The 12,906-nt window shown below is 39.7% G+C and overlaps 1 pseudogene; it reads right to left on the reverse strand.

Annotated features, from left to right (window-relative positions):
• Nucleotides 1-7,894: 7,894 nt before the first annotated feature.
• Nucleotides 7,895-8,013, reverse strand: LOC112472899 (annotated as a pseudogene).
• Nucleotides 8,014-12,906: the final 4,893 nt, after the last annotated feature.

The raw sequence follows: 12,906 nt of genomic DNA on the forward strand, positions 1-12,906 counted from the left end.
TCACTGAGATCATTGAGCATCCTTATAACCAGTGTTTTGAACTCTGCATCCGATAGATTGCTTGTCTCCATTTTGTTTAGTTCTTTTTCTGGAGCTTTGTTCTGTTTTTCGTTTGGGATATGTTTCTTTGTCTACTCATTTTGACTGCCTCTCTATGTTTGTTTCTATGTATTAGGTAGATCTCCTATGTCTCCCAATCTTGGCCTGGTGGCCTTCTGTAGTAGGTGCCCTGTGGCCCTGGTGATGCAATCTCCCTGATCACCTGTGCCAGGTGCTCCGAGAGTATCCCTTGTATGGGTTGTGTGTGCCCTCTTGTTGGAGTTGAGCCTTGATTGTGTCGGTGCATAAATGGATGAGATTGACCCTCAGGCTGACTGGTTGTGAGGATTGGCAATGACCACAGCATATGAGCTGCTGGGTGGGGGTTGACCCCACAGACTTGGGTTTGCCCCAGCAGGCTCTGATGCCTGCCTAGATCACCATTTGGATATGCCACTTGTGGGGCTAATTGTGGTGCTCTATTGTGGTCTGAAGTTGGCCACTGGGTGTGTTTGTTAGGGCCTCGTGAGATGGGCTCCTGTGCATGCCAAGGTCAGCCACTGCCTGGGACTGCCCTGGGGCTACATAGTGGAACTACAAAGCTATCCACAGTTTATCATTGCCTGTGCTGGGTTTGGAGGCACGTGGGAGAGGCCATATTTTGAATCCAGGCCAGCTCCCATCATTACAGGGCCGGGAGCAGCTCAGCAAAAGGCCCAGGGCACTCTTAGGCATGCCATCTCCTACCAGCTGCCTGTCTCAGCCACCAAAAGAGACTCCTGTGGTATGAGAATTGGATGAGCCGGGGTCTCAGGGAGTCTTGCAGGTTAATGAAAATCCAGGTTTGAGCCAGTGCTGAGCCTAGGGCCACTTGGACAAAGGCTCATAGCACACTGAGGCCAGCTGCCACCCGCCTGGGTCCCATAGACCCCCAGAATTGTCCAAGAAAGACTGCCGTACAGGCAGGGGCTGGCTGTCTGCCACCAAAAGTGCCTCTGGAGGTATGTGAGCAAAGGCCAGTTGTTTGCTGCTGAAAAATCATCATGCGGTGTGTGAGTTGGGTGGAGCTGGGTCCCAGGGAGACACTAGGGTAGAGGGAGTGAATTTCTTCAGTTCAATGCAGATTCATTTCTGGCCGTGTGGGAGGAGGGCTCAACACAGGAAAGATGGCACCCATCCATAGGCTGCACGGGAGTGGGGCTCCATACATGGACAATGGTGGCTGTCCCTCTAGCCCTCGCCATGAAGCCACATGAATCAGTCTCTTTCTATATATCTCTGGTGCTTCCCAAGCTGCCGTTCCTTTACAAGAGCCCAGGGTGAGTGCCTGTGAGTGAGTGAGCCTGTGTGTGGGCCCTTTAAGAGGTTTCCAGAAGCCTTTTGTCTCACCTGGGTGGGTGGAATCCCAACTGCTTTTCACAGTCAGATGTTGTGGGGACTTCTCTTTCTGGCACTGGAACTCTGGTCTGTGGAACCTGGTGTGGGGCTGGGACCCCTTGCTCCTCTTGTGGGGGGATCTCTGCAGCTGAGATATCTCTCCTGATTTTTAACTGCCACACATGGGTGTGGGGCCAACTTCTTTTGCATCTCTGGCCCTCATGCCAGTCTCAATGTGACTTCTTCTTTATATACATAGTTATAGAACTGTTCAGCTAGTCTTCAGATGGTTCTCCAGGTTGATTGTTCTTTAATTTAGCTGTATTTCCAATGTGCGTGGGAGGAGGCAGCGTAGCCTTCCATTTTCCTACTCTACCACCTGCCCAGACGCCCCTAAGAGAGTAGATCTTAAAAACTCTCATCACAAGGAAAAAAATTGTAACTATGTGTGGTAATGGATGTTAACTAAACTTATTATGGTGATCATAGTACAATTAAAAAAAAATACAAAAACTGAGGACAAAACAAATTCCCAAACAACCAGTAAGAGAGTGTATTGCTAGCATTATTAAATTATAAGAAATATAATAAATAAATAAATAAACAAAAAAGGAAATATCTTTAAAAGTTCCTTACGGTGAAAGGAATTGATACCAGAGTTTAAACTGAGTCTACACAAAGAAACAAAGAGCACAGTAAAGGTAATTATGTAGAAAACTAAAAAGAGAATAAATTTTATTTATAGATTCTATTTTCTTATCTTAATGGATTTTAAAACAACTCCATAAAATAATAATTATAAAATTGTATTCTTAGGCTTTTAACATATAAAGATGTGGTACATATGACAATAATGTCATGATGGAGGAGAGAGGGAAAGAAACTATATTAGAGGAAGTAAGTGATATTACAGAAAAAAATACAGAAAAAATAAAGAGTACCATAAATGGTAGATGTGTAGGTTAGTGCAAAAGACTTGAGCAACCACTAAGAAAAATAGCTCATAAAATAGAGAAATTATTTAATAAAGGAATTAAGAAGATATAGTAGAAAATATGTGTTTAATAAAAAGTATGGCAGTAAAAGAAGAACAGGAATAAAAAGATGAAACATACAGAAAAATATTAACAAAGTGCCAACAACAATCCATACTCATATTATCATTAAATGTGAATGGATTATGCAACTTAAACAAAAGACTGGATTGAAGACCCAAGATCAAACTATATGCTGTCTACAAGAGGTGCACTTTAGTTTCAAAGAGACATGAATACGTTGAAAGTAAGAGGATGGAAAAAGATGTACCATGCAAATAGTAACCTTAAGAATGCTATTGTGGTTATACTGCTATCAGATAAAATATACTTTAAGATTAAAAAAAGTTATTAGAGACAAAGAAGGATATTTTATAACAATAAGTGTTAGCAAATATATAGAGAAATTGGAACACTCATACACTGATGATGGAAATATGAAATGGAGTAGCCACTTTGAAAAACTTTGCCAGTTCCTCCAAAACTTAAACACAGTTACTAAATGACTCAGCAATTCTACGTCTAGGTATATACATACCCAAGTGAAATTAAAACATATGTCTACAGAAAGACTTGCACATAGATATTCATAGCAGCTTTGTTCATATTAGCCAATAATTAGAAACAACCGAAAATGTCCATCAACTGGTGAACAGATAAACAAAATGTAGTGTATTCATTCAGTGGAATACTATTTAGGGATAAAAGAAACTACCGATACATCGTATAACATGAATGAACTTCAAAAACATTAAAAAACCAGGTATAAAAACTACATACCCTATGATTCCATTTATATTAAATGTCCAGAAAACACAAATCTATCTAGACAGAAAGTAAAGGTGTTGGTACCTAGATCTAGGAGTAGAGATTAATTGCAGATGGACATGATGGATCTCCTTCGACTGATAGAATGTTTGATAGTTTGTGATGATGGTTGCACGACTCCGAAAATTTACTAAAAATTGTTTAATTGAACAATTACAGCAGTGAATTTTATGGTATACAGATTATACCTCAATAAAATTGTTTTAAAAACATGAAAATATGATCAATATCACTAGTTACTATGAAAGGCAAATTAAAACCACAACGAGATACCATTGCATATCCACTTGAATGGCTAAAATAAAAATGTAGACAACAATTATTGGCAAATATATAGAGAAATGGGAAAACTTATAAGTTGCTGGTGGCAATATACATGGTACAGCCACTTCGTAAAACAATTTTGCAGTTTCTTAAAATGTTAAATATAAATTTACCATTTGACCCAAGGTCAAATACCCAAGAGGGATGAAAATATATGCCCACACAAAGACTAGTACAAGAATTTTCATAGCAGAATTATTCATTATAGTCAAAAAGTAGAAACAAACCAAATCTCCATCAACTGATGAATTGATAAACAAAATGTGGTGTATCGATACAGTGGAATATTATTGCTTCTTGGCCTTTTGGCTAAGATCCAGTGTAGTATACAGTGAAATATTATTCAGTCATATAAAGGAAGTACAAATACATCTACAATGTGGATGAACCTCGAAAACATTATACTAAGTCAAAGAAACCAGACACAAAAGGTCACAGATTGTATCTACATATATTGATACACAAATTGTATGATTCCATTTCTATGAAATATCTAAAACAGGCAAATCCATAGAGACATAAAGTGGTTACATAGGCTTCAGGATAGGAACAAGGATTAACAATAAATGGATTTTATTGGGGTGATGAAAATGTTCTAAAATGGACTTATGGTGATAATCTTGCAATGTGGAAAATTTACTAAAAATCATTGAATCGTACACTTGGAATACAGGAATTATATGATATGTAAAATATGCATCAATAAAGATATGTTTAAAAAGCTGGTGACTCTGAACAAGCCCTATCTCCTCTGATCTCGGAAGCTAAGCAGGGGCGGGCCTGGTTAGTACTTGGATAGGAGACCACCTAGGAAGACCAGGTGCTGTAGGCATGAAAAATAAAAAAAAAAATAAGAGATTGTAAACTGACAAGGTCCTTGCAATCTGAGAGGTCAACCAAGGGTCGCCTCGCCTAAAAAATAAAAATAAAATTAAAATTAAAATAAAAAGCTGGTGAATTTTAGGGCTGTGTAATGGTTACTATTATTGTTTTGTCCAGATCCCCTCCTCAGATATTGTAATTTATAATAAATATATATTTGGTCTTTCACACTATTCCTGGCACAGAGCACCTAAAAACTTGGAATTTGTTAACCAATCTGAGAGATTAAGGTATCTTTTGTTATTCATAGTAAGCCCTTTCGACCGCATTTGAGTTTATGTTAATGAGTTGACTTTAGGAAAGCCCCTAGGGTAAGGCTGGTTGCAAGGAGAATCAACCAGGTTGGAAGAAGGTTGAAAGTTTTCTGCCCCAGCCTCCAACCTCCAGGAATGGGAGAAGGGCTAGAGGTTGAATTAATCACAAATGGTCAATGATTTAATAAGTCATGCTTAAGTGATGAAGCCTCCATGAAACCCTGAGAGGAAGGGTTCAAAGAGCTTCCTGATTAGTGAACACATGGAAATGTGGAGAGCAATGTGCCTGGAGAGGGCATGGGAGCTCTGTATTCCTTCCCATATATCTTGCCCTCTTCATCTCTCCCATCTATATATTCTTGAGTTGTATCCTTTTATAATGAACCGCTAAAATGCTTACCTGAGTTCTGTGAGCCACTTTAGCTAATTAATAAACCTGAGCAGGGGGTCATGGGAACCTCTCATTTATAGCTGGTTGGTCAGAAACGCAGGAGACAACTTGGATTTGAGATTAATGTCTGAAGTGGGGGCAGTCTTGTGGGACTGAGCTTTTAATCTGTTGAATCTGATAAAATCTTTAGGTAGATAGGGTCAGAATTGAGTTAACTTATAGGACACCAGATGGTATTGCAAAATTACTTGGTGTGGGAAAACCTCCACACCCATTTGGTAACTAGTATTGAGAGTAATGAGTGTATAAAGGAAAACAAGAATTCGTTTTCTGATATACCTCTGATCCTTTTAACGATGTCTAAGGACCACTCCCCTTGGCTTTTTGTATGTTTGCTTCTCAAGGCCTGCACCTGTGTCTCTCTAATCCTCCTGGAACCCTGTTTTTGGGTTAATGGAACTACTTTGCTTGCACGTACAAAGAACTGGCAATTACTATGAGTTTACATATACCCTTACACAACCCCATTCCTTCCCACCTCCAAGCCATGGACACTCTTTACCCAATGACTGATGTGGGAGTATACAAATTTAGTTTCTTTGTGTCAAGTAGGGACAAACTCTGAGGCAGAATTTACACTCAGTGTTCCTCTGTTCGATTATGTCAAAGCAACCCTCCCTCTGTTAGGTAGCTAGTGAGACATGAGCGACAAGATGGAACAAAGGAATAGGGGCCCAGCCCAGATATTGCCCAAGGAACACCCCAATGGTAGTAGAATTCTGGGCACACACATGTGCACTAGGCAAGTTATTGCTTAGTGTCAATTAGGTGTCGATAAAGATGACCTCATTTGCCAATCACCTAGGAATTCCTTTGTAACCACCCATCACGGTCCTTTTATTTGCCCTTTGGGGCTCCCCTCCCTTTTTACCCTTCTGGGTTCTCTCTCTTTTTGGTGGCCTTTTATTACATTTTTGCCCTTTTGTGGCCATTTAGGCCCCTTTGTGTTAATTACAGCGCTGGGATCATGTGCCTCCTTGGGGCATTCTTTGTCTTTCTAAAATATATTTTTAATAAAACTATTAAATCTCAATGACCTGTGATTCTTCACTGTGTCATTTGAGGAAGAACTGAGGAAGAATGTTAACTATACGTCTGCGCCATCATTATCCTTCTCCCCACCCCCTACTGCCTTTGAGGTGACGCCAAACTCTGACTGGGCCCAACGGTGCCACTTCCACCAGATGTTGCCAGAAATTACACAATTGTTTAATTTCTTCTCCCTTTCCTGTCCTGCTTCCTCCAGACTCTTACCAGGTTCTCCTGAGAGCATGTCCTTAAATTAATTGCATATACATGAATCCTCATCTCAGTGACTGCTTCTGGGGAATCCAACCCAAGACAGGGAGGTTACTTATTCCTTATTCTCCCAGTTTTCAGGTGGAGGGACATCTACCGAAGTAACATTGCAAGCTTTTCTGTGCCCCTCAATTCCCACTATGGGAAGAGAAGTGACATGCTGAATTGTGAGATTGGGACTAGGATTTTGGCATATTTTGGTAGATAAGATGCTATATGAACCCTCAGATAATGGTGCTGGCTGAGTCCTTGTAGGCAGTAAAGGCAAATCCGCACTTGGCATAGCTGTCAATCTGTCAGAATGAACCACTGACCTTTCCAAAGGGAAGGGGTTAATGTGATCATTTTTGACACCAAGTGACTGGTTGATATCCTCAAGGGATGGTGCCATACTGAGGACTTGGTGTTGGTCTCTGTTGCTGGAAGGTTAGACATTTGGCCATGGCAATATGTAGATCAGCCTTGATGAGAGGAAGCCCATGCTCTTGTACCTGGGCATAGCCTCCGTCTCTGCCATCGTAGGTACTCCTTTGACCAAGTACTTGAGTGTTAGAGAACAGATTGACTGGTATAAGCTGGCCAGGCCATCCTGTTTCCTTGGTCATTTAGTGCTTCTTCTGCAGTGGATGCTTTCTGGTGTGTATTAATGTGAAAAGACAAATATCTTCACTTTGTGCCCATTCCCATAAGTCCATCCACGAGCCTCTTTCTTAGACCTTGACTCGAATCTTTCTACTTTTCCTTTCCAAGCCCCTGACCAACTAACCAAGCCATTCACTGTTGCCCATGAACCAATATATATTATAACCCTGGACCACTTGTTCCACACAAAATGGATGACCAAGTACCAAAAGCTCTGCCACTGTCTTTCAGGGACATTTTTGTGTGGGGCCATAGGAAAGCAGCTGCACATTTTCAGCTTGTACCAAAACATTGAGCCTGTCCATCCATGAACCAAGTTTGAGCTCTTTCTTTTTATGTCAGTTGGTCATAAAGGATGCTCTCCCTTCCATGTGCCCATAGGTGTGAGTTGAATGAGAGGCACCAGTGGTGGGTGACATAGGTGTCTGGACTACCTGTTCCTTTAGCTTGTGTCCTCTGGGCCTGCTTGAGCCCAATCCTGCTGGGCATAGCACTTAATCTTACAATGGAATTCTGTGGGGCCTACCCAACCTTATGACTGGGTAGGTCTGAGAGAACCCAGCTCATGATGGGCAGTTCTGGGAATATGGTTACTTGATGTTCCAAAGTCAGGTGCTCAATTTCTACCAGGACGCAGTAGCATGCCAGGAGCTCCCTTTCATTTTATTTTATTTATTTATTTTTTTAGGTGAGGCAACCCTTGGTTGGCCTCACAGATTGCAAGGACCTTGTCAGCTTGTAATCCCTTATTTTTTTATTTTTTATGCCTACAGCACCTAGTCTTCCTAGGTAGTATCCCATCCAAGTACTAACCAGGCCCAACTCTGCTTAGCTTCTGAGATTAGATGGGATCAGGCTTGTTCGGGGTGGCATGGCGGTAGACTAGGAGCTCCCTTTCAAATGGTATGCTAGCAAGATGGTATGGTCTTACTGTACTCCTATTTGGGCTTGTCTTACTGTACTCCTATTTGGGCTTGTTGGAGACTCCACCTGGGATTTTTTTTTTTTTTACCACAGATAACATCTAGTATAATAAAACTTTCTAGATCATATGACTCAAGTAGCAGGATTGCATCTACTACAGCTTGGACTTTCTATGGAACCTTTGCTTGGTCTGGGCTCCATTCAAAACTAGTAGCCTTTCATGTCATTCCATAAATGGACCAGTGTGGTATTCCCAAGTGCAAAACATGCTGTTTCCAGACCTAAAGAGGCCCACTTTTGTAGTCTTTCTTAGAGGTAGAAGGTTCAAAGTGCAACAATTTGTCCACCAGTTTAGAGCAAATGTCCCAGCATTCCTCAGACCCTAGATATCTATAAACATCACTCATGCGCCTCACCCCTGAATCTTTGTAGGGATTCTCTTTGATTCTCTAGGGTGCGTATGTTCTATCAGGGCATCCAGGGTACTTTTGCTTCTTGCTCATCTAGTTCAGTTAACATGATACCATCAGTATGGTGGACAAATATAATGTTCTCTGAAATATCCAGATGTTTTAGGTTCCTTTGTGCAATATTATGAGAGAGCAGGAGAAATAATATAGTCCTGAGGTTAGACTGTGAGTATATATTGATGTCTGTCCCATGTGAATAGGACCTATTTCTGATGTTCCTTCCTGATGGGTATGAAAAGAATATATTTGCCCAAATCTGTAGCCACCTACCACCTACTAGAGGTTGTGTTAATCTGCTCTAGTAAAGATACCATATTCAGCTCAGTAAATGTAATTGGAACTATGTTGGGCAGGTGCCAGACTGATTAAATGGGGAAATGATGGAGACCATGACTCTTGCATCATTTAATGTTTTGAGGGTGACACTAATCTTTATTATTCCCCGCTCCCCAAAGATGTGATATTGTTTTTTATTTACCATCTTGGCCATTGGAAGGGTTTTGTTGGAGAAGAGTTTCAGGGGCTTCCATGGGGCTTTTCATATTATAATAGCTCTTATTCTATAGATCAAGGAATTGATACATAAGGATTCTGCTAACTGCTAATATAGTCATTCTAATTATTCATCTGGGAGCCATAGAGATGACTACTGGACTTATCGTGAGATGAATGTAAACCAATACTCCTCTCTCCTTATTATTACCAAAACTCCATAAACCCCTCTCTAACAGGGCAGCCACAATAGCATTTGAACTTCTGGATATCAGTCTCTACTTACTTCCTGGTTCCAACAGACCTCAAAAGTTCTGTGTATTCCCTTTCCCACAGCTATCTGAGTAAATGGTCATGGATCTTTTTGGAGAGAGACTGGGGAAATCACTATTGGATATACTTGCTCTGTTGTTGTAGGGTTCTTCCTCATGGGAATCTGGCTTCTTCATTTTGTGGGTTCTGGTGTCTGAGAACTGGCTTAGTTTTGGAAATTGGAAAAGGGATTGAGACTTTCCATTGAGGCAGATGACCTCTGTCTTACTCTGTTCAGGCTTCTATAACAAAACAACAGAGACTAGGTGGCTTATAAACAATAAACATTTATTTCTCACTGTTATAGAGGCTGGGAAGTCCAAGATCAAGGTGGTGGCAGATTTGACGTCTGGTGAGGATAAGCTTCATGGTTTATAGAAGGCCATCTTTTTGCTGCAACTTAACACGGCAGAAGGACTGAGGGAGCTCTCTGGGGCCTCTTTTATAAATCACTTAATCCCGTTCATCAGGGTTCCACCCTTATGGTTTAATCATCCAAGGCCCCACCTCCAAATACCCTCACATTGGAGATTAGGTTTCAATATATGAATTTTGAAGGGAATAAAAACACTCAGTCTATAGCAACCTCAGACAGACTTCTTATCTAATTTTTATCTTTTAAGTATATAAATATAAATACAAAATTTTATGTATATATAGCTATATATATGTATGTGCGTATGTGTATATATATGTATATATACACACACACACTATATCAATTGCTATATTAATATATAACAATAACCTTGTTCACTGTTCTTCTATCTTGCCCCTAGGAACACAATGTTCTCATTAGATACCTGTGGGTCAGGCATTCCTTGGTGACATTCCAACCTTGCTTTCCATTATGGTAATTATACCTACCTTCTGTTGGTTCAGTGCTACTGCCTGGCCTTACATTATTCAGAATCCTGTCATTTCTATTGGCTGCTGGAGAGCCCAGTTTTATAATCGCATCATCATCATCCCTGACTCACATCCATCTCCTCCTCCGACCCCTCCCCTCCTTTTCCTTCCTTCCTTCCTTCCTTCCTTCCTTCCTTCCTTCCTTCCCCTAGTAGAACAGTGTGCACTCCCCACCTTCCTTCCTTCCTTCCTTCCTTCCTTCTTTCCTTCTTTCCTTCTTTCCTTCATCTTTCCCTTTTTTGTTTCTCTAGAGAATGAATCTAAATTCTTGTTTGCTTTTGCTTATGAAGAAATCCTGTATTCGTGGCAAATAATTCCTCAAGGGTTTTAAGATTCCCCTACTGTTTTTCCTAGTCATTTACAGGAAAACTTAGAGAAATTTGTTTCACTAGGGGGTTCTATAATTTTCAAAATGTAAGTGGTTTGCTGGTACCTTCAGAAACCAAAGAGCAATGTAAAACTGATCGATACTTTGGCTGTATTATAATTTTTTGCTTCACGAGGGGATAAGACTTCACTAGACAAACTGCAGTATTGTTTATCTGAGGTAAATTATTTAGGGCATGTGTTGTCATCTGTAGGCCACAGAATGTGAGAATCTGGGTGTCGGCCCATTTTGTAGATGAAATGGCCTATAAAAAAACTTAGATGACTTTGAAATTAGTACAATATAGACAGTGGATTCCAGTTTTTGCAGAGTGGATAAAACCTCTGATGAAGCATTTGCATGATAATCCTTCAGACCTTCTGGTTTGGTCTCTAGAATCTGAAGAGGCTTTTGAATAACTAAAATTGACTATAGCCTCTTCCCAGCTTTGAGGAGTCCAAAGTTTGAAAACTGACCTGATTAATATGACATTCTTGTTCAAAATGCAGATTTAATAATATTTACCAATGGGCAATGTACTATGGCTAAAAGTTGCCCACTTAAGGCCTCCTATGCCATAGTGACTTAACATATAACCTTGGAAACTCATGTTTTGTCTAGAATTAAGCCTGTGCAAGAAGACGAATTAATAACAGTTACTAGAGCTTCAATTCTTGGTTCTGGACTTAAAATAAACATACAATATATCTATTAATAATAAATATATGTTTGGTATATATGCAACAGGACGAAGTTAAAAAATAGAAGAAATTTACTTTATGAAAAACTACACAAAATTTCATGGAAAGCTGATAGCTAATTTATTAGGGGCTTTACAACTGCCTCCTCAGATACCAGTAGTTCATTTTTCTAACAGAGCTGCAAAATCTGCCATTAAATCATGACAGACTCCAAACTTAGAAGCTCCATTTTTAATGCAATAAGAAATGAATCTTCATTTAAAAAATGTGTTTCACAAAAGGAAATGGGCAAATGGATTTAAAAAGGAGCCAAATTTGACTAAGCTATAGGAAGTACCTGACAGTAATCCTTATGCCCCAGTTAGTGTTGTGTCATCAAGAAAATGATCTGAATAAAAAAGGTATTTTAAAGGCACTAGACTTACTATACCTACCAAAAAGATGAAATTATCCAAAACATATTAAGGAGACGTGCTATTTGTTAGCAGAATTCTTTACAAGCAGCTAGCTCCACAAGAAGATCTTCCTAACTAACTTGAGCAGGAACCCAGTGGCAGTTGTATTTCATAAAACTAATGCCTGTAAAAGGTAAGAGATTTTGTCTCGTTATGGTATGTATGACATCTGGACGGCCTGAAAACTTTCCCACTTCAAAAGCCAATGTCCAGGAGGTGGTAAAGGCTCTTTTAATACACATAATTCCCACTTTGGGGATACTAGAGTACACTGACAAGGACAAATAAAGTCATTTTATTTCTACTGTTGTCCAGGAATTATGCAAATGTTTGTATGATTCCTGTAAACCTCAATCCTTTGGATATGTAGAACAAATTAATCAAACTCCTTGGCTAAGATTCAGCAATCTACCAGGTTAAGATGGCCTAGAGCCTTATTAAAAATTATAGTGGCCCCCTGCAAGCAAACAGGGACTCTCTTTGAACTTAGTTTGGCAAGTCTGTGAATTTGGGTCTGAGACCAGGTCCTATACACAGTTTAACTGAATCCTCTCATAATCATGTTCAATACTAAAAAGGACTTTTCTTTTCCCTAGAAACCTTGAGATTTAAGATTATAGGACCTGGAGGGACCTGCCTGAGGAAGTCTGCCACCCCTATTAATTTGGAAACTTTATCTACATGAAGGTATTCTGGAGGAAAAACAGCTGTCACCCACTGATAAATTCAGATAATCTCCCAACTTTCTAAAAATTCAGTAATTCTGTTATTCTGTCACACTTCTGATAATTGTTTTGCTTTGTATTTTACTATGAATTTGCTAGATTTAGATGGCTATGACTTCCCCAAAGAAAGGAAGAAAAAAAAAGAAACCTATATAATTTTATTAACCAATGTCACCCCAATAAATTTAATAAAATAAAAAAAGGAGACAATTAAAAATGCATTTCTCAAAGCATTTACTTTAGAAAACTTTTAATTGTTTTCTCATCTCTTTGAAATGTATATAAATTCTTTGAAGACTATATAGGTCTTTCGTCAGCTTTGTGATCCAGGAATGTCTTTTTCAAGGACCTGGGAGCCATCTCTTTGATGTAAACATCAAGGGAGATTGCACCTCTATCTCCTAGTTTCTGTGGCAGAGTA

This window comes from Pteropus alecto, unplaced genomic scaffold (assembly GCF_000325575.1).
Source record: "Pteropus alecto unplaced genomic scaffold, ASM32557v1 scaffold139, whole genome shotgun sequence".
NCBI classification, from domain to species: Eukaryota; Metazoa; Chordata; class Mammalia; order Chiroptera; family Pteropodidae; genus Pteropus; species Pteropus alecto.